Here is a 21,612-nt window from a genome sequence, read left to right on the forward strand (position 1 = left end):
AACAAGACACGGTGTCTAACATACATAAAAGGCAACATATATAGAAAATTTTAACTCAACATGGAGCTGCAGACAATGAGAAACGAGCAAGGTCTAAAAGAGTGTTAGAGTCAAAATGACAAATCAAATGTGGTAGGGGGAGAAAAAAGGAAGGAAAAAGGAGTGAGGAAGAAACTGTCAGCACCACTTTTCACCCCACAAAGGGCACTGGGCAAACAAAGCTTTTCTTTCTTTTATGATTTACAACACGAAAACTTGGTGTCCAAATACTATGTAAGCTAAAAACATTGAAATTTTCCTGAAAAAAACCCAAATATAAACACCTTTAGACTCTTGAAAATTCTCAAATTTTGCCAAATGACCTGAAATCACAAAGCAGCTTTGGCTGAACTGAGACAAAGTTGAAAATAAACACTCAGTGAAAAACCTCTCAAATTTTAGTCAAATCCAGGGATAAGACAAGAGGAGGGGTACTAGGCAAGAGTTAAAAAGTCTACAGGACTTTGTCTGGGGATTTGGTATTGGGAGGGGAGCTGATGAAGGTTTTTCCTTTGTTTTGAGAAGGTAGAGCCTTTTTTTTTTTAGCTAGTTGAGGAAGCTTATGGTTCTTCTAGAGCATTTACTATCCTAAAGCCTTACAGAGACTGCTCTGAGCACTAAATGTCTGCAGGAATTCAAGGGAAGAATGGATGAAAAAAATCACTGATAAATACACAGACTAATTACCTGGTCTAATAAACACAGTATTAAACACATAGAAAACATAGCTGACTATACAAAATAAATATTTGGAGAGTATTTGTGGTAAATAACACACACACACACTTGTCCTTCACCATTTCCTAGTCATCCCCCAGAAGCTATTGCCAGAGGTCATCACAAGCAGTGGGTCTCTGGGCACCCTTGCCCAGCCAAGGACATCCATCCCTACACTGGATGTGACATCTTGGGCCGATAGAAAAGAAATGTTTCCCTGCATCACTGAGATGGGGTGTGAGAAATTAGGCCACACAGGAGATCTGTGGTAACCTGGGATTACGAAAAGTCCATCCAAAGACCTAGAATCTTATCTTTCTTCTCTCAATGGAGCACACAAAATGGATTTCAGTCAAGGAGAGTCTCCAGAAACACACAGCCTCGGAGGCACTGAACTCCTTAATGGAGTGAGCCAAGCATCCCTCTTGGAGCAATCCCACTGCAGTTTGTTTACTCAGAGGTATTTACCGCCAGCCCCAGGTCTCTGCACACCAGTTGCTGCTGCTCCTTCAGGCAGTTAGTCACTTGCCTGCTCTCCAAATACTATTTATTACCAGCTCGTTCCCAAGGTGATTCAATTAAGAAGTCAGAGAAACAGCCATATTGCTCACAAAGCAGTAAAGAATTTCTTTTACGGTATAGTTTGTCATGTGTTCTTCTCTCCTGTATGTAAAGGGAATAATAGGATGCAATAAACTGCACTAGGCAATAAACATCTGTTACAATTATTTAAATGCCTCAGACTGGCATCATTGTTTAATTGCCTGCAAAGAAAGCAATTTAATGACCTTATATATTTTTTCCCCTGCCAGAAACACTGTCCTTTAAACATAAGATAAAACACTTTAAAATGCAAACATTTCTTACGATCCTGCATTTTAAGTGCCATGCTGTAAAACATATCCTGGCTTCAGGTTTCCTGCATTTAGCACCACTCCCTTCTGCAGGTGCACACAACTCCGTGGCCTTGAAAAGTACAATAGTGGGATGGTGGTGAGTGGCCAGCATTGTTTCCTCATCACCTCTTATTCCCTGCAAGGGAAATAAAGAGAAATTGTGTATCACTGTAACAAACCACAGCTGCACAAAGGCAATGCATGCCAAGAAAATGACACAAAATAAACACAAACTCTAATCAAGTGGGATTAGATGGGAGAATTCAGGAGCACTTGATGCAAAGCGAAAATAAAATAATAAAATAATCAATGCCATTACTCAGTACTGACTTGATGGATTTCAAGTTCAACAAAGATATGCCAGTGCAACCCTTGGATACTATGGAGGCTTCAAAAGCTGGGAGAGAGCAGGGCTGGCAACTGAAGCACCAGCTCTGAAACTACCAGCTGACATTTGTTTTGAAAGGCTGTGCAGGTCAGAAGGCAGTGAGGGGAGCCTCAAGTGGCAGTTGGATAAACTGGTGTTGGATGAACCTGCAGCAAACCTGTGACACTGGCTCTCGTGTCCTGTCCCAGAGAGCACAGGGGTGACAACCAGAGAGATGGATGTAGAAAGGAGATGAGTGTCAGAAAGAGAAGTGGATTATTTTTTTCACTGAGCTGCATAAAGTAAGATGTGTGCTTTTAATGTGATGTAAAGCTTATGTTATGGAAGTTATTACCATGCCATTACAAACACAACTCCATCTGAAAAGCCACCTATTAAAGCAGAAACTCAGTGACTAAGAAATATCAGAGCTAAAACCACCCACACAGCTTCCTTACTTCAGCTTCAAGTTAAAATACAGCCTTTAATTATGTGATTGTAGACCATATTTTTATACAAAGCCCCGTCTTCCTCAGTGAGTGGCTAAATATTTCTATTTATTTCTACTCTGCTACTATAATACACATCCCTTATCTTTATTTACTTTACATCATCTGAATCCTGACTCAGAAAAAAATTTGTGCTTTCCTTCTGATTATTTCCTCTGCAGCATCTTGTCCTCCACAAATACTAAGAATTCCTTGTAGTTTGTTTAGGATATCTAAGAATTACTTTACTTGGTTTACCAACAGGGGACTAAGAGATGGCAAAATTCGAGTATAGGCCAAACAAAAGCAGCTGCAAATTTTGAATAATGAGGCCGAGACTCCCATTTTCCAGAGTACTGAGCTTTCTTACAGCTCTGAATCCAGACAAAGCTCCCACCAACTGCCTCTGCAGTTACCTCTTCTTAAAAAACCCCAAAACTCCTATATACCTTACCTTGGACATAGAGAAAATGACAATCATGCACTTTGTGGTCAATTTTCCTCTTTAAGGGAGAGAGAAAAAGTTTGTGGCTGAGCAAGCTGTAGAACCTAGTTCTCCACAAAGGCGTCAAGCATCCCCTCTGAGACCATTTTATGTTTCTCTGCAGCATCCTGCCTCATTCATTATGCATTTGCAGCCTTCTCCAGCAAGCAAAGCCAGAGTTCTCCAAACAAAAAGTGCTTTCACTACACAGTCCTGCTCCATTTCATTAGTTTCTTCTGCTCTTCTCTTGGGCACCTACTGAGGCAGCTGTCTGCAGAAAAAATAACAGAACGTGATATTTTAATTAAAGTCTAATTACAGCCTGTACAAAGGGCAAAGTTACAGTTACGTTATATTTCTCTGACCTAACTCTCAGGAGTTAGCATTTGAGTCCAAAATATTCTTCCCATCTTCATTTTTGCACAGGTAAGAGGAGATCCTCAGGTTTTTAAAAAGAGTCACCGGGAGTGTGGATATGAAGAAAAGAATTGGCACATGCTTGACCCCTCTGCCTGCACAAAGCTGCTCTGAACAGAAAGGGTTTTGTGCCAGAGCTACAGGGGCACTTCCCACACTTGACAGTGAGTACCTGGTGTTCCTGGTACCATCCAGATGCTGGCAGGGGGTTTCAGATGTTTTTACCATCAAGCACATGAGTCCAGGCAATAAGTGTCCCTGTGTTCAGAAAACAAGCCATATGTTTGCATACATGTGTAAATATATGCAAATATATGCAATGACGGTTTTCAAGTGCATTAAAAACTGCAGTGTAGGCAGGATGGCTGTGTCTGAAGCTACTAAATGAGCAATATATAGCTGTGGGACTGCTGTGACCTTCTCCCCAGGTTCAGCACTGTTGTAACTCTCACTGTTCACACACATGGCTCCAATCCCTGCAGAAAACCTGCTCTTCAGCCAGGAACCTCTTGGCTTGGTTTCTATATTGGGAACACTTTACAGAAGAAGAGTGCTTTCTGGAATATGCAGAGGGGGAAACTGCAGGAAAAAGTTCTACTTTGCTTGACTTTTCTAACAACTGTTAACCTTAAATAAATTAAGCAGAAAACTAAAAAACAAACAGAACGATTCAGAATTTTTGCAAAAGAAAAAAGCAACCAAATACCCTAACTGTTCTGTGAACAGCAGAAATCGTGAAACTTTCTTTCCCATGGATTTGTGACATATCCCATAAAGTTTCTTTTGCTTCTATGAGCAGTAGCTGCTTCTGCCTACTCTCATTTGCCTTTGATAGTGCCAAGAGAGGGAAACATCTGTGGCAGCCAATTTGAAAATACCTGTTGGCCAGCAATCACACACACTGAGGCACTGCTGAAACCTTCTTGACTCTTTTCATTGGCTGGTCCCAGACCGTCAGCAGGGACTCTGCTGTCTGGGGACTTTGAAGTCCCTTTCAAATGAGGCTGAAACAAGCCAACAGAAAGGACAGACACTCAGGGATGTGTATCACACAAAGTTTGGGACAACTGGCGGGATGGGTTCCCAAAACCATTCCTTTGGTTCAACACTCCTTGTGGGTGGAGTGTTGAACTACATGGCATAGTTGAGGAGATGCTGATATTGCAACTTGATATTGCATCATTAATGTAATATAAAATTAGTAAACCCAGGCTGTTTCCCCTCTCTTCTCCCCCATAAGCTTAGCTCAGCACAACATGCTTGAAAAAGAAGACCCATGATGCTGGATTTGTTCTGCAATTGAAACTCATATTTAAGTCAACAGATCTCTTTCAGTAAGGCCGTCCTCAAACATTTCAGATGGACTTGGCACGAGCCCTTTTATGGTACCACACTTAAATATGCACAAAGGACATAGCATTGTTGTCTAGCCTGACTGCCTTTGCATCTCTCCTAGGCATCACAATCCACTTCTCTGCTTAATGGACCTCCTGTTTTTATTCCATCCTTAGGAAGTCTTGAGCTTTCAAGGGGAACAGACTAAATCAGTATCCCTGCTCATTGCAGGACCTTGGCAGCCATGCAATAGCCATAATCAGAGCTTGTCTGTTCGTGTAGTCAATACCCCAACAGAACACATTAAAGGGAGATTCAGATCAGAGGGAAAATAACTTGTCAACCAAAGCAAACTCTGTGAAAGATATTGCTTTCAAAAACACAGAGGAATTACTGCTGTGCTCCCCATCTGGTAGAAACGATGAATCAATAGATATTCAATTTTCCCTAAAAAAGGGAAGAGAGAGGTTTCCAGCATGGACATGTCATTAATTCATCAGCTATTCTGTTTGCACATTGCAGACAGAAATTTGGCCAGAGAAGTCTGGGAGCTCTGGGTACTGTCAGTTTTGCAAGAGTTCATTTAGGCAAAAAATAAAAATCAACAAGAAAAAATCAACAAAGCAACAGTAACAAAAAACCACTGACAAAGCAGGATCCTAGTCAGCTAATTAAATCAAGTTGCCATGTTTAGAATAGCTGCAGCCCCCAAAATGAGCAAAACCTCACTCAGACAGACAGAGGCTCTAGACCAAATGTTGTTTTTCTCTCCCATCTGTTAAAAATAAAACCTGCAGAATGGTATGCCAGTTTATCAAAATCCATCCCACTGGAATATTAATCAGTGAATTGTATTTGATATTTATGTGCCTATAAACATTCCTTAATATTTTTCCTGCCTTTTTGCATTTTCTCCTGTTGGAAGTACTCTTATTCTGCAGTCTCATCACCTATTTGCAAAAATTATCTTTGCTATGCCAAGTAAACACAGAGCTTTATAGCTTTAAGCAATATGGTCTCTGCTCCTAGACAGAATAAAGTTGAAGTTTCATTGGTGTGGTTTAACTGACCATGAAGAGAGGGAAGGAAGGGTGAAAGAAAAAGAGAGCATACCACATCATACTACATAGAGAGCAAAGCAGCACTGTCTAGATATTCACTGGAAGAAGAGGGGAATAAAAACAGAGTAGGGTGCATCCTGCTGGAAGACAAATGAAACAGGAATGCGGAGAAGGAAAAAAAATGGAGCATTTAGGAAAATGGTATTTACTCAGGAAGCAGCAGGAAAAGAAAGATGAGGAGAAAAATTAGGGTCAGTGCAGTGGCAGCGCCCAGAGGTGGAGGTGAGCTTCAGGTTTTGGTAGCAGAAGGGGTCTTTGAAGGTGCATGAGGGGAACAAAGCAATGAGCAAAAACAGCTGCCAGCTAAGCAAAAAAACAGAGGTTGGATCAATCCAAGCTGGAACAACTGGCGGTGTAAGCAGCACAAGGGACAGAGAGCAAGTGACAAACAGTAGAAACTTGGTAGAAAAAGCAAAATATCTCAGCGCAGTTCAGCAATGGGTGCAAAATGAGGAATCATTTATTTTTGACACGACTGAAAGCTCAGCAACAAAAAGACCAGCAGATTTAGCAGCAGCCACAAGTGGAGGTGTCAGAGAAATATGGAGACGTCAGGTTAGGCCATGTTCAGCCTGCCACGTGAAGCCCCAATGGGGAAGAAAACAAACAGTGGGAGAGAACAGAGTAGAGAGGAATCCAGGCTGGAAAGATGTCAGTACTAGGGCAGCACGGCCAAGACAGGATTTGTGCAGGATCCCTGCTGGGCCAGCACTGACCCACAGGAAGCTGCTTTGCTTCAAAACACAGCACCCTCCACCTGAGGAGTCTGGCTTTATTGCCAGTTTCCCCACCACATGATCCCCTCCTCTAATGTTCTTTTAATTAACGTGCTAACCATTGTGTCAAGAACAAGCCACAGTTACAGTAAGGACCAAATAGCACACAAATGACACACAGCTGGGACCATGCCAGCTCCTCACTGCCCTGGATGTTCACCTTCCTCCCACATGGGCGTGCTACCATTGTTGGCACAGTGTGCTACCAACAGAAAAAACCCTGATGCACTGACCTGAAGAGGGTGACCCATCTTTGGTCATCAGCTACTCCCTGGAAGAGTTCAGGGTTTTTTATTTATATAAGTCCCACACTGAATGCACAGACAGACAGACCAGCTTCCCCTGGGCCCAGCAGCCCATTCAGCCTGGGGCTCTCCCACTGCCCGTAGTGGTGCAGGTACATGGGATATCTGTCACCTTCCTCACTTGCTGGCCACGCTGGTTTTGATGCAGGACAAGTTTGGCTCTCTGGGCTGTGAGTGCACAGTGCTGGGTCGTGTCCAGCCTCTCCTCCACCAGCACCCCCACGTCCTTCTCTACAGGGCTGCTCTCCATCTGTTCATCCCCAGCCTGTGCTGGTACCGGGGGTTGCCCTGACCCAGGTGCAGCACCTTGAACTCGGTCTTATTAAACCTCCTGAGATTCTCATGGGCCCACTTCTTGTGCCTGTCTAGGTCCCTCTTGTGCCTGTCTAGGTCTCTCTGGATGCCATCCTATACTTCAGGAGGGACAACTGCACCACTCAGCTTGGTGTGATCTGCAAATTTGCTGAGAGTGCACTTGTTCCCTCTATGTCACTAATGAAGATATTAAATAACACTGGTCCCAACATGGACCACTGAAGGACACCACTCATATTTTGTACAGGAGCCTTCCCATTCCCATCAATATCAACAAGAATGTATTTAAGAAACCTGCTTCAAACAAACATAAGCTCAAGATCCCCCTGACAAGAAAACAGTCATGAAAGAAGTGTCTTGTACATGAAAGACACAAAAGACTTTTACAGAAGCAAAAATCTGCAGGGATCTCCCTCCTTCCTGCACCTCCACTACATCAGGCAGGATCAAAGAGCTGTGGAGTTTCATAGCCAGATGGAAAGAAATTTGGTGAGCACCTAGGTTAGAAATAAGGTGATGTTTGATCAGCTCAGACTAGTCCCATGTCAGAAACACAGCACCAGCAGTTTTAATAAAAAGCACTAGATGGGAGTAAAACATCAAGCAAAGTCTGCTTGAGGAGCAGCAGGAAGGATTTTACAGACAGGGCGAGTAAGCAGGAGGTGCTGCTGGGAAGATGTGTCTTATTCTGATGCAGCACCAGAGTGGTCGAAGTTAACTTAAAATAAATGTGTCTGGAAGTGCTGTAATAAAGTTTGGTGTACAGACAAATAAGCAGAACTTCCTTGACATGATGCAGAGACCTGGCCATCTGTCCAAAATAGAGTTGCTGCAGTTAGAGGGAAAAGAGGAGCTACTTCATAGACTAAACAATTTCCTTCCTTAGGGTAGTGTCTAGCTGGTGGTGGGTGGTGCATGTTCCCAAACGTGGGGTGTATCTATCATGCAGCAGCTGGTGGAAACTGATGAGCAGAAGTCACACCTTGGTCAGGAGGCTAGAAACTCAGAAATATGGGAATTTTGTGGTTTTGCTTTAAAGAAAAATAGCATTTACAAACCAGAGAAGTGTTTACACACTTGCAGCACATTAGCAATTCAGCTTCCTCCTCCTCTAAGGCCATTACCAGAGGAAAGCAGTGCTCTCTTTACCTTTCAGAAAAGACTAATTGAATTTATTTTTTTCATGGATCTTCTCAATTCCCATTTGCACAGAAGAGGATGAGCTCATCTTTCAGATATGTAAATGGTGTTTGCAACACTCCCCCTCTCTTTCCCTTTCCCATTCTGATGGCCTTCAGGAGGAAGCTGTGTTTCCCCAGAGCACACAGCCATTCTGAGGATATAACAGATTGTCACATACCATAGCCATCAGTACATTCAAAATCATGCACCTGGGCTGACCACAGCAGGTGTTGGCAGGGAGACATTATTTCTGCTTTGATTTTTATCTTACGCCCACTTAGGAAAAAACAAAACCCACAAATAAATTTAGGGCTGTTAATGTGATTTTAGAGTCCATGAGAAATACCCAGGACACTTTTGAAAAATAAATCTCCCAAATCACAATAGTGTAGCACCTCTCTGCATACAGGTACTCTTATCCAAGCATTGAAGTCAACCAGAAATGAAGCCCCACTACTTGTCTGAGCCCTGTGCAGTTCATCACCTGGGGGATAAGGCAAAAGGTCCTGTGGGTACTTCAGCTTCCTGGCCTTTCCTCATCAGTTCAGTGCAGAAAGTCTTTTCCCTGGGGTGTAAGGTTAAGCAGGACCTCCCATTAACTCTCCAGATGGACCCAACCTGATGAAAGGCTCCCAGGTCCCACCAGCACCACGTGCAGCAGCGCTGCTCCACCACTTCAGAAACAGCCAGCCCCCATCATTTCCAGAGAGGAAACACAACTGCATTTTAGATCCATGTGGGAAAAAAACAAGGGGAATGGTGAGAGGCACCTACAATGAGGAGACAGAAAAGCAAGCTGGGGGACACTGTTATAACCCCATTATGCATTAAGTCCCACTCCCCTTCCCTCTGACCCAGACTAGGACCCCTTGAGCCTTAGGGAAACGCCTGCATCAGGGAAGGTTAGGAATAGAGCCTATTCATGGCCAAGTCAGGAAAAGGTTTTTGCAAGAATAAGCCAAGGCACAACATCAGTGCTCTCATGGACAATTTGTAGCAGTAACATGGTGCAGACAGAGTGGAAGGGGGAAGCTCTACAGCCACAGCCAAATGCTCCCCATGGTGAAATGAATGCCAAATCATCCTCCAAGATGGACACAGAACAACGCTGCCTCCACACCTTCATCTCCAGGTGCCTGGAGCCGTGTGGATGCCAAGGTTGGGGCCCCAGGGTACTCCATGTTGTTGGGAGTATTGAGGTCATGGAAGGCTACTCCTTCCCTACTTGCTGCCTTAGCTGCTGCCCCTTTCCTCTCTCTGCCCACACATTCCCACCACTTCATCTCCTTCTCTTTGCTCACATTTCTCTTTCCCTCTTGCAACTTGTCTCTTTCCCTGTAATTTATCCTCTTCAGTGTAAGTCTTAGGCTGGCCTGTCAGTGTCGTTATTCCTGGAGAAGGCATCCTGCCACGCTCCAGCACAGAAGCCCAGCAAGTTATTAGATCCACACTTGCCTACAGCTCTGCACCTGCAGCACTGACAGTGTTGGCTCCCTTCCCCACTGGTGAAATAAAAACAAAACCTGCTTCATGTGAAAGCCAGCAGCTGCTTGACCAACAGTTCCTGTAGGATTGATAACAAAGACCACCTCCAAAACCCAATGAAGGGCAGTTTTACTGCACAGGTTTTCTTACTCTCATGAGTAAGCAACAGACACATCAAGCAGAGAACAATCTATCATTGAGAGGCAACATTGGACTAAGGGGTGTGGGAGGAGGAATACAGCAATAACTCACAGGAGACAGAATTAAAACCACTGTAATTAAATAAACCTTCAACATCAAAATGACATAATCAAAATGACATACATCAAACTGGACCAGTCTTTTTATTAAACTGGGACCAGCCTTTCCCAAAGAGAAGGGTTGGGAGGTAGCTAATTCTGTTTGTTTACTCAAAGTTCAGTTGTGTTCCACCGGTATTAAGCTTTTATTTAATTTCTCTGTGCATAAATGATGGGGCATACTAGCACAGAGCAGTGACACTAAAAAGTACATCCATTAACCGATTCTTTGCGTGGAGAGGAAAAATATTACCATGGATCTTGGATTATCACATAATGTAGGAAATAGAGAGGAAACGGCCTTTTCAATTCTCCAGAGCATGCAATTTGCCAATTCCCAGCAATCTTATCTTGTGCAGAGATTAGAACTAGGCAAATAAATTAAAGCAGTGTAATCAATGAATGCATTCCTTTTTCCTGTCTGTGAAGAGGGGAGGGAGGCTGGGGTAACATCAGGCAGTCAGGTTAATGAATGTGTTCACAGGCCAGAATTACTAAAGGAGTATTTGTGCACACACACATACACTGAGCTATTGATTACTCATAACCCTATTTGCAAAGAAAACTCCTCTGAATAGTTTGTAGTTCTGATTAGACATTGGAACTGTGAGACTGTCTGTAGGGAGTGCAATTAAAAATATCTGTACCAGGCTAACTTACCAAGTTTATTGATTCAACTGCACCAGCATAAAAATCTCTGGGCTGCAGGATATTGAACATCCATTACAGGTTAGAGCTCGTTTCATTACACCAGGTTAGCTGAACACAGACAACATTGTTCTACCTGTGATCTGCCTGAATGACCCAGTTTCAAAGGTGACTTGAGACCCTAGCAAAAGCCACGAGAAGACTGGTCTCAGCTACAAGATCAAACACTGCAGTCAAAAGTAATTTTAAAAACATGCAAATGTTATTCCAAAAATAGGGTGATAGGAAGCATTTCTAGATCAGAGACTCAGGGCTGAGACCTTAAAGTTTTCTGCAGTGCTCCAGGCTCCCTCAGGGTCAGGGTCTACAGTATTTTCTCATCAGGAAGCTGAGAGAAACACACAGAGTTGCCTCACCTCCAAGCACATTGTAAGCATGGGTGTTCGAGGGTCAGGCTGCTCCAGCAGCAAAGGCAGTACCCATCCCAAAAGCCCACATAGTAATCCAGACAGACAGAAAACGGATTTATTGTCATAGCTGAAGCATCTGATCTGGCTAGCCTGTGTGCTATCCCTTAGGGAGTGCAGATTATCTCCTCTCTAATCTCCTCTCCCCTCTCCCTAACCTGCAGACTGCTACCTGCAAACACACACTGTTTGGTCTAGCCTTAAAGCGTTAGCTGCATTGCCCCAGGGCATTACCTTCTATTTGCTCACAAAGCCCCTGGCACATTTTGCCATGGCATAAAGAAGAGGAGCACCTATTTGATTTGCTTCTCCTCGTTAGCTGCAGCTTCCTCGGGTTACCTCTTTGTTTGGGAATAATAGCGCTTTTCATACCTTGGATAAATACGGTCAATCCTCTTATAATATTTCCCCCATGTCTGCACACTCATTTCATCTGTTTGTCCTGGGATGCTTCCAGCTATTTTCAGTGTCTCTCTATGGGCATTCAAAGGCAAGTCTTTGTCTCCTACAGCAAGATGCCCAGTGGAATGCCGAGCGGTGTCCAACTTCACCGGTCTAGGAAGTGGCAGCTTTTCAGGTTGCCAGAAAGAGCTGGGGGCAGGAGGAGTCACCATAAGATAACTACAGGCCCATTTCTCTCCTTCTAAGGGCCCTGCTGCAGGGGATAGGAAACAAGCTGCTACAAGATTCACCCCACGCCCCCCCCACGCCCCCCCCCCCCCCCCCCCCCCCCCATTTTCAGGCTTCCTTCTCCAAGATGCCAGCTGATTGAAGCCACCGAGATGCCAAAAGTCTGCATTCACCATCAGTCCCTTGCTGCCAGCCCAGAGCCCAGACCACCCCCCCTGCTTTCCCAAAACCAGGCTTCTTGCCCCCCTCTGCAGGTGAAATCGGCTGACCTGGGCTCCCCCACCACCACATCAGGCTTCTCAACAAGAATATGAAGTAGCTGAACTTGCTACCAGGGCTGTGCAAAGCTTCAATTCACGAGTGCAAGTGCTGCCATTCAATTTGTGATAACATTCAGTGCATTACTAGAGGGAGCCATTACCATAGCACTGAAAACCGAACAGTTTCTGCCCCCAGCACATACGATGCACAAGAACAAAACCATCAGGAACTGTTTGATCACACTCCAATTTTTCTTTTTCACTTTGCATTGCAGTTAAACGTAGCTGAAAACCACTTTATCCTGATACAAGCTTTTCAGAACATTGCGGTAACATCAAGAGTTACTTGCTGGTATTTGCCAAGCCCTCAATTGCATTGCCATGCAGCCAGCTAAAAAAGAGTCCCACAGAAGGGTAATATTTGATGGTATAACTTTGTATGGCATAACAGAGAAAAAAAACCCACAGTGCTTTTCAAGTGAATTCGTAGTGTTTTATAATGCTTTTTTTAAATGGGAAAAAAAAAAGCAGGAATAAAGTGAAAAAAGGAAATCAAAAGCACACCGCAGCGTGCAAACCTCCTCCATTCAGTCACTCCAAAGCAGCAAGAACAGCTCATATTTGTATGAGTCGGAAAGTAAAGTCTGCCAAACCCATTCCCAGGAAATTATTTCAGGGAATGTTACAGAATTCAGAATAGCAGCAGCACTGTTATTTAACTTAAACGCAGAGCTGATATTTTAGTTTGATTTTGCCCTTTGCATCTCAGATCCACCAAAAAGCAGCCATCCCTGCAAGGGGAAGGGACAGTGCTTGACAACACACTAGAGAGCCTCTAGGGAAACTTTGGTTAACGATTCACAGCAAAGCTCTGTCCTTGGAAGAAGAGCTTTAAAATACCATTAGACATTTACTAGAGCAGACAGTCTTTGATTAATAAGGTCTCATCCAAAAGAATGTTAGCTATTAGACCTGTTACTAACAGAGACCAAAGATAAAAGCACAAGTACACCTGAGGTCTGCCTCTGTGAGATCCTTAAGTGAGGGGAGAAAAACAATGGAGAGCTGTACAGCTGAGGGAGATACAAGACCTGCTCCTGCTCAGACTTGAAAGCAACACTTTTTCTCTGTAGCAGGAATAAGAATAGGCCACAAATCATCTTCATTGCTTCATGTATCCTTCTGAATGGGAAAGAAAACAGGGAGAAATGTATGCAAATACCAAAACCTTCTGCTGAGAGGCTGCATGAGGCTGTTAGTGCTGACGGACCCTATTGCTTTTTTTTTGCAGTACCGGCTTCCCGAGTAAATTATGGCTTTGGGTCTTTTAAACCTGAGTTTGTTGCTCAGCACCATTTGAGTGGGCTTCTTTGTTTGGGAGTAAAGTGCCCTCAGTGATGACAGCCCAAATAACCTCCTGTCATCTCTCCACCCTCCCTCTGTGCTTGAGGGGCACATGGTGGGGTGTAGGGGCCCAGCCACCCTCCGACATGGCAGCTGGTAATGACTGCTCGGGCTCAGCCAAGTGCTCTCCACCAGCCTTGCCTCAAGGCTGTACAGGCACAGTGGCTGCTACAGAAACTAGCACCAGCAGCTGAGAGCAAAGCCTCACTTGCCTGTGGACCTGTGCTTGCATGTGTATTTTATTCTACCTCTTCCCCAGCACAGCCTGATGGGGGAATGGCTTTAGAGATGATGGTTCACTGACTAGAAACAGCACCAAACAAAAAAGCATCCAAAACCCCAAGCAAACTTCAAAAACCCCAAATATACATTCAAAGACAGAATAAGAAGATATTGGCCAGAAACCCTAAAATCTTACTATCAGACCTCATTTTCTGATATTCACAGCAAAAGAGTGAATTTACATTTTTTCCTTCTTTTAAAGCTGGCAAGTGTCTCCCAGCTCTATAGTGAAGACATGAAGGGGAGGAAAAAATGCAACAGGGATTAGTGTTTTGTTGTTTTCCTGTGATGCTCCAAGGCAGGATTTTTCTTATGCTTACTGTACATGAAGCATTATTTTAAAAAACAAGAAGGGAAATTTCCATCAAAATCACAACAGTTTACAGATAGAAATCAGCATATGTGTTTCATCAGGCCTGTAAGAATGTTTGCCTGGAGAGTTTCCTATCAAATCACAACAGATGCATAACACTATTACTAAAAACTTTATATCTATTACTAGTGCATTTAATGTATATAATACTATGTGCATAATATTATACTGTATCTATTGTCTGACAGCTGTCTTACTGCAGAGTCTTGTATCACCCCTTTTTCCATACAGCCCCAGCAAGTAAAGCATGCAAAACCCAAATTGGCCTCTTTTTAGAGCTCCTGGTTGCAGAAGATCTGAGATGAGGAGGAGCACAGTGAGGCCACTGAGAAATCCTATCTAATCAAAATCGGAGTGCTCTTCTTGTCTTCTTGATGGGTAATTTCTCCACAGCTCTGTCATCTTCTTCTTTCAGGAGGAAAGAAGATTTTTCCAGTTGGGTAAACCTCAAAGCAAACCTTGTCCTAGATCTCCTCCCCTCCCCGGGCATGCAGTGGGCTCAATGGCCCACAGGGTCCTTATGTTTGTACATGCAGCAGGTGGTTTCTTGGTGTTTCCAGACAAAAGCTTACACTAAATTGAAGAGAGAGGAGCTGCAGGTTGTCCGAAGGACAATTCTTCTGCAAGTGCTGAGGGGAACATCAAGGGGCCCAGAGGACCCAAACCAGGGGTGCTCTCTGCCTGTGAAGGATAATGATGAGGAAGGAGAAAGGGCCAAAGTGCTTTCAAGATGACTTATTCCCAGAGAAGAATGGCAGACAGGGAACTTAGAAGGACAAAAGTGAATATTAGTAAACATAAGCAGAAATGATGGTCAACAATACTGATAATTTTACACACATTTCAAATTTTAGAAAAAACCCTCTAACTTTAGAACTCAAAAATCATTATGGACAGCTGGAGAGATCAGAGATGTGGACAAGCTGGTCTGCGGGTTACCAGCAAACAGCATGCAGAAGAAATTCAAGCCTACTTATGAACCCTGCCAGGATACAGGGCATGTTTCCCTGTGCTGGCATGGCTTCTGTTTTCCAGGGACAGGATCTGATCTGGTTGCTGCACTCATTTCCTCAGTAGTTATGTTCTTGGAACTCAGCATAGTACTTCTTCCTTTTTTTCCTCCCCAACAGAAAAATATGTGATGTTATTTAACGTGACATGCCAGCTTTCCCATCATTTTAATTTCTTTAAAGGAGAAGCACCCCACACAGAAATACACAATGCTATACAATAGTGTGCCAAAAGGTCTGAGTGGAGAGCAGGGAACTCTTTCAGAGTGTGTCTAAGGGGGCGACATGTAACGATGGTTTTTTTCTTCATTTTATTTTATTTCCCCCTCTTTTCAAGGCTTCCAGTCAAGTGACATTTTGTTTGATATTCACATCATTTCCCAATTACAGTTCTTCTAAAATTCTTGTGAACAGCTGAATAACTCCTGGTGTGGCTTTGTTACAGCTCATTTCACTGCATTAGCTTCTACTACCTCTCCTCTTCAGAGGCTGAGCCTGGAGATGCGGTTCAAATCTCCCCCTTGGATCACTCTCTCTCCACTTTCACTGAAGCACATCTCTCTTATCTCGACCTCCATTTCACAACATTTCTATTATGACCTGGTTTAGTGTAATTCTCCCAGTGTATGATAGCTAAAAGAAAGGTTAAAAGGTATCCCAGTGATATAATTGCCCCAGCAGCTCGGCACTACTTACCTGAGGCATTCCTGAGCAGGGAGGAAACTCACGGATGAGAAGGATCAAGAGCTGTAACATGACTCTCATGTTCAAGACTCTCCAGCACACTTTCACAGTTGAAGGAGAGCTGTACACTCAGGGTAGGGTATTCAGAAGCAATAAAATAAAGGAGCAATCAATTTTCTATGCCTTTGAAAGGATGGATGCTTGTTAAACCTGTCTCCTGCAAATATTTGTACTCACTGGCAACTTCACAGATATAACACAGCCCATTGAACACCACTGACAGGGCTCTCTCAGGTTAGACTATTCACATGGGCAAGACTATTTTCTCCAGGCACAGCAGTATAAAGTCTGGCCCAGAGGCCATCCTAAATGGATAGCGCAGTCCTAGGCCTGCAGACCAAGTGCTTTGCAATCTGGTTTCCCTCATCTCCCTCTCTCCAAATTAAAATAGCTGTGCAAAAGCAGAGTGGAAAATGACATGGTCAGGGAGAAGATCATGATCCTTAGTGAGTTCACCCAAAATTACAACAACTGAGCACAGACTTTGGTGGTAGCCAGACACAAGTCTGAAGGATTTTCTGCTGCACATGTGCTACACCCTGGCCACCTAAACCTGGGGCTAAACCAAGGTTTTTTGCTCTGGGTAAACACAAAGGAGAAAATTCCAACCAAATATTCTCAAGAGGCAAAAACACAAAAAAATGTTACTGGCAAGCTATAGAAAATTAAGGAACATTGGCAAAAGAGTAAACACAACATAACATCACTTATCACAGCATAAACTTAGCCCATTGAACGCAGAAAACCTTTAAAGCCATTTGATGTTACATTTCATGAGAAGAGAGTTAAAAGAAGAAAGAGAGAAAACCGGAAAGACAGGAAGGATACAGAAAAGCAGACATAGCTACCAACTCCTGGGTGAGTGATTTAATTTACAGTGATGTAAAAATCCAAGATGAAGGTAGGGTTAAAAGACAATGTTCTTGCCTCATGGTAAGGCTTTTTAAAGTCTTGGGCCATCCTGGGCTTTCTTCCCAGGAAGGACTTTTGGTCTCTCATCCTCTTGGGGACTGGGGTAGGTGACACTGGGGCTGCCTCCAGTGTGCTCTGATTGACAGACACTGTGGGGCTGGGGGGTGTGGGGGCAGGGTATCACTTCACCAGGGCACGGCCTGGCCCACCCCCACCCCACATTCCAAGCCCCCAAGATGTCTTGAAACAGATCACCTTTCCCAGTCTCTGACAACACGTGATCACTTTTGCATGCTGCGACGCCATGGACACTTAGTGGGGCTAGAGTGGAGCTTCCCAAAACACGTGAGGTTTATTTAAAATGGCCTAGTGCCTAGAAAGAGACAGAGGAAATGCTTCAGTGCAGGCTGCCAACATGCACTTGGGGGATTTATTTTTTTCCCCTGAAGAGGTTGCAGGTAGATCTTAAGCTGCTGCCAGGGCTCAGCAGAAAAGGCACCAGGGAGCTTTCCACTGCTGTCTCAGCTTCACTGTTGATATTATGCAATGAAGAGTATTGCAATGACCCTGTGCAATGAGAATCCTGCATCCACAGGCTGGTCTCAGCACTGAAGTTAACACCATTTTTTTTCCACCTTCCTTTCCTCCCTCCTTATGCTTAGGGAACAAATTCCTCCTCCACACAGAACCCATTCCCAGCTCACACCTGTGCCGAGAGGTTGAGATGTCCTTCCTTCCCCAGCCCAGAAGCCAAGAAAAGATTATCTTGAGGTCACCTTTTCAGCAAGAGGCATATTTCTGAGAACATTCCTGACCACAGAGTACCCACCATGCTCTGCTTCTGCTGCACTGAGCCAAGAGTCTATAGATTTCCTGCTCTTAAAATACATTAACGTAATAAAAGTCAGAATTACACAGCCTGGTGTTTGTGATTTACAGTTCTGGGCCAAACACAACAAGTAAGAAATGAGAACATCCTGTGGCAACTCAAACAATCCAAGACTGTTATGCAGGAAGGTGAACTTTTTACCTGCAATGAGCTATCGTGTCCATTACAGCCAAAACAAAAGTGACAGAGAAACATCTGCAATACCTTTTTTTTGGTTTTCAAGTGAGTAGATCAACATTACTAATGACTGGCCTTGGCAGCTGTCCTGTCTAATTACCAGCTGCGCTCCAACATTATCATCTAATATTAATACCACTGGAAACCCTTGTTACATTCAGTTTATCATGATGTCATGTCTGGCTTCTTGTCTGTCTTTTCCAAGTCTGCATGGTTGACCTAGACCCGTATCACTCCCTGCTTCCAGACTGAGTGGACACTCTCAGATCCTCTTTGCTGAGGATGGTTTTTAAGAAAAACATCACAGGACAAGGAAATCACTGTCTTTGGCATTCATTTTTTTTCTCTACAGCCAGCTTTGATCAGTTCAGAGGCTCTTTTCTTTCCATATTCACATCAGTAGTTAGTCTTTGTGCATAAGCACAACCCCAGTGACCAACTAATGAGGCTGAATTTTAGTTTTAAAATGTGTTCTGACCTGAAGAAAAGTGCTATTCCTGGCACTGATGGAAAGACTTCACTCCAGCAGCACTCCAGCACTGCACCTGTAGCAACCAAGAGGAGCAACCCAGAGACAAGACCTTTGCCTTTCAAGCCTAAGTATTAACAGCAGAGCCAGGCTTTTCTGTTAGCTTCAACAAGCAAAAAGGGAGAATGGTCTCTTTGCATTTAAATGAGTTGCCTTAATGACATTTCAGAAGGGAGACCAAGGACCAGTCCAATTCAGGAGAAAACTCAGGCTGGGGATTCACTGTCCTATATGTTTGAGGCTCTACAAAACACCAGGAAAAGACACATTGGAGCTCTAGCTCAGGGTTTGCATGCTCTTCTGAGGGCAATGTAAGTTCTGAATGTCACATTGAGGGCACAGAAAACCAAGGTATTGTATTGATCTCTAGGTTAAATTTGTGGCAGACAATAGGAGCTTGTTTTTTCTTGCTAGTGCACTTGCTAGGAACACATCTGCAGGGATGGGATGGGGAGAGCCAGATCTTGCCTTTGAAGCGGAGATGTTTTGGCTTCCTCTTGGTACCATGTACCATCTTCTAAGAAATGGGCCCTGTTTCCACAAAGATGGACATAAGCTGGACATTTTCCCTAAGCTAATCAGCTTGTTGTTGTTACCTATGAGCTGCTTTCTTTTTTTCCCCCTCCTGCCAGACCCCTGGGGAGATGAGCCCCAGTTCCTTCAGCCTCGCCACCTCAGCCCCTCTTCATCCTGCCAGCAACAGCTGCTGTGGCTCTGCTTCAGAATCCAGGTGCTGCCAGGGGGTACAAACTGCATGACCCTACTCTGTATAAAAGGGTCACATTAGTCATGGAAAGTGCTTCCAGGAAGGCTAATGAAAGGAAATGGACCCAGGCACTGATGCTCTGCATACTAAGTATCCCTTACTGCAAGTATCTTCTCTGCTCTTCAATTAAATAATATTCAAAGGAAGTATTGGTCACGAACCTTTCCCACCATCATCCTTAATAGCTGGTAAAACTGTTACTTTGACCCCTTGATGATGTTGCACGACCATAAAAGCAGTGGGAGAGTGGATGCTGTCATCAGGCTCAGTAAGTCAGAAAGGACTGTGCACACGAGGTAGAAGTTTTCTCACAGCCATCTGATTTGAGGCCCTTAGCTCCCATCCACCCCCAGCTGCCCTGGTACTTCCATGACATTCACCTGCCAGAAAACCAGCAGTAGTTTTAGTAAAGGGAACTGAACTTGGGAGCCAAAATTATGATCATGCCACTAATATATACAGGTCTCCTCTTCACAGGACAGCAGCCAAGTCCTGAGCCATCACACGCAAATTTAGGCACAAGTCTAAATTAAAAAATTGCCTTTTTAGCCTGTCATTAAACATAATAACAGGTCTGAATCTGAATCAAATTACCCCAGTCTTAAAAGAGAATAAATTACAAATGAACATTGAATGATTCTATACTTAGGGTCCTTCAAAAATCACAAATAGAGTTACTGTATCTGGAATATATGTGAGCATACATACAATGTCTAGCTCATCATCAACAGGAAGACCATTTCCATCTCTTCTGTAGGTTTTGCTTTTTTTCCACTAGCGTTTGGTTTTCCTTTCTCTCTTCAGCGCAAACGGCAAGAAATAGGGTAATTACATTTTTGAGTATTTACACTATTTTGGTTGGAGTTTTTTAAGTGGAGCAAGGAATATCAGAATATACATGCCACAAGCAAGGAACAGCTGAGCACTAGGGCTAAATAAGATCAAAGAGCACATATGCATCTGGATGTTCTTCCTCTGTTTTTTGCTTGCACTGTAAATACTAGGATCTGTGTCCATAATATGAACAATATAGAGCATGAGAATGATGGAGTGCAAAGTGGGAAAGACAAACAGAAATTGTTTGATATAAAACCTCACATTCAAGCTTGTCTTAGAAAACATAATAATGTTTCAGAAAACAAAAAGTAGAGGGTTTCCATAGCATTAAACACTATTTGCTGAAGTGTGGTACTTAGATAAAAAAAATCTCTGCCTCATAGCAAAAGAGAACCAAAATATGAAGGTGGTAGAATCTGGGAAATTCAAAGAGCCAGGTAAGGATGTCGGTTGGGTAAAACTCAAATGGACTTAAGGAAACACATGACTGCTGGGTCTCCAGCCAGTGCACAGCAGCAGCTTGGAGCTCCAGCACTTTCCCACCTGTGTAACAGGGCACTCCAGGTTCCTGCCATCACTCTTTTTCTCACGATGGTTGGTTTTTAATGTTATCACCTGCTAAACGTTTTTAATGTTATCACCTGCTGAAGTAGCCTCAGGAGTTAAAAAAAAAAAAAGAAATTATTTTTCCACTTCCAATGAGGTATGATTTTCTTTAAGCTTCTGAGTCCAGGAGAGCAGCTGTAGTGCAAGGTGAGGATGATTGATTATTTTCTTGCAGAGCAAGCAAGAGCCTTAAACCTCTCTGGAATTACTTTGGACCCCATCACTGGTGTTTCCCATTAATTTCATTCAAGCAGATTTTTTTTCAGGCGAATGTTCTTATTGCTTCTGGGTACATTTTCTCAGGACTGGCAAATCCAGACCTTTGTGAAAGACCTCACAAAACCACAGCACTCGCTCCCAGCTGGTTGCTTGCTCCCTTGGGATGCACATGTATGCCTCCTGTCAAGAAAGCCATTCTCAATGCACCTGTGAAGAAGAATTGTTATTTTCTCATTTGAATGTTGAAGTGACACCAGGTGAGACAACAAACCGTGCCAGATGGAGAGGTCAAGACAGCCCAGTCTCATTTACAGGACTCCAAACCCCATCAGCTTTTTGTCTCTTTCGGCATACGAGCCCCAGCTGTGAATCATTTGCTGGTGACAGAAGACACCATCAGTGAGAAGGGGGCAAGATACCAGGTGGGATCAGTCATTTCACACCCTCCCCAAGCCCAGATGACTCTGACCAAGACTGAGGTGATCCCAACAAATCTGGTGAGGGAGAATAGATTCCCTTCTGAAATTTGGAGGTCTCACTGATCCCCTTCCCCATGCCCCAAACCAGCAGGGTGCAGGAAGCATCTCTCTCCCCACCCCAGCACTGCAGGCATCTCTTCTGCTGCTATGCAGA

At 43.7% G+C, this 21,612-nt stretch overlaps 1 long non-coding RNA gene across 2 annotated transcripts; it reads right to left on the bottom strand.

The window, feature by feature from the left end:
• Positions 1-792: 792 nt before the first annotated feature.
• On the bottom strand, positions 793-21,266 carry LOC138104870 (uncharacterized). Of its 2 annotated transcripts, XR_011148318.1 has the most exons (4): positions 20,698-21,266; positions 3,581-3,666; positions 2,962-3,262; positions 793-1,788 (listed from the first exon to the last, which is right to left on the bottom strand). It is a non-coding gene; the product is annotated as an uncharacterized lncRNA (long non-coding RNA). The 2 variants fall into 2 exon arrangements; XR_011148317.1 differs by lacking the exon at positions 3,581-3,666.
• Between the last annotated feature and the right edge of the window lie 346 nt (positions 21,267-21,612).

This window comes from Aphelocoma coerulescens, chromosome 2, assembly GCF_041296385.1.
Source record: "Aphelocoma coerulescens isolate FSJ_1873_10779 chromosome 2, UR_Acoe_1.0, whole genome shotgun sequence".
In the NCBI taxonomy this organism is placed as follows: Eukaryota; Metazoa; Chordata; class Aves; order Passeriformes; family Corvidae; genus Aphelocoma; species Aphelocoma coerulescens.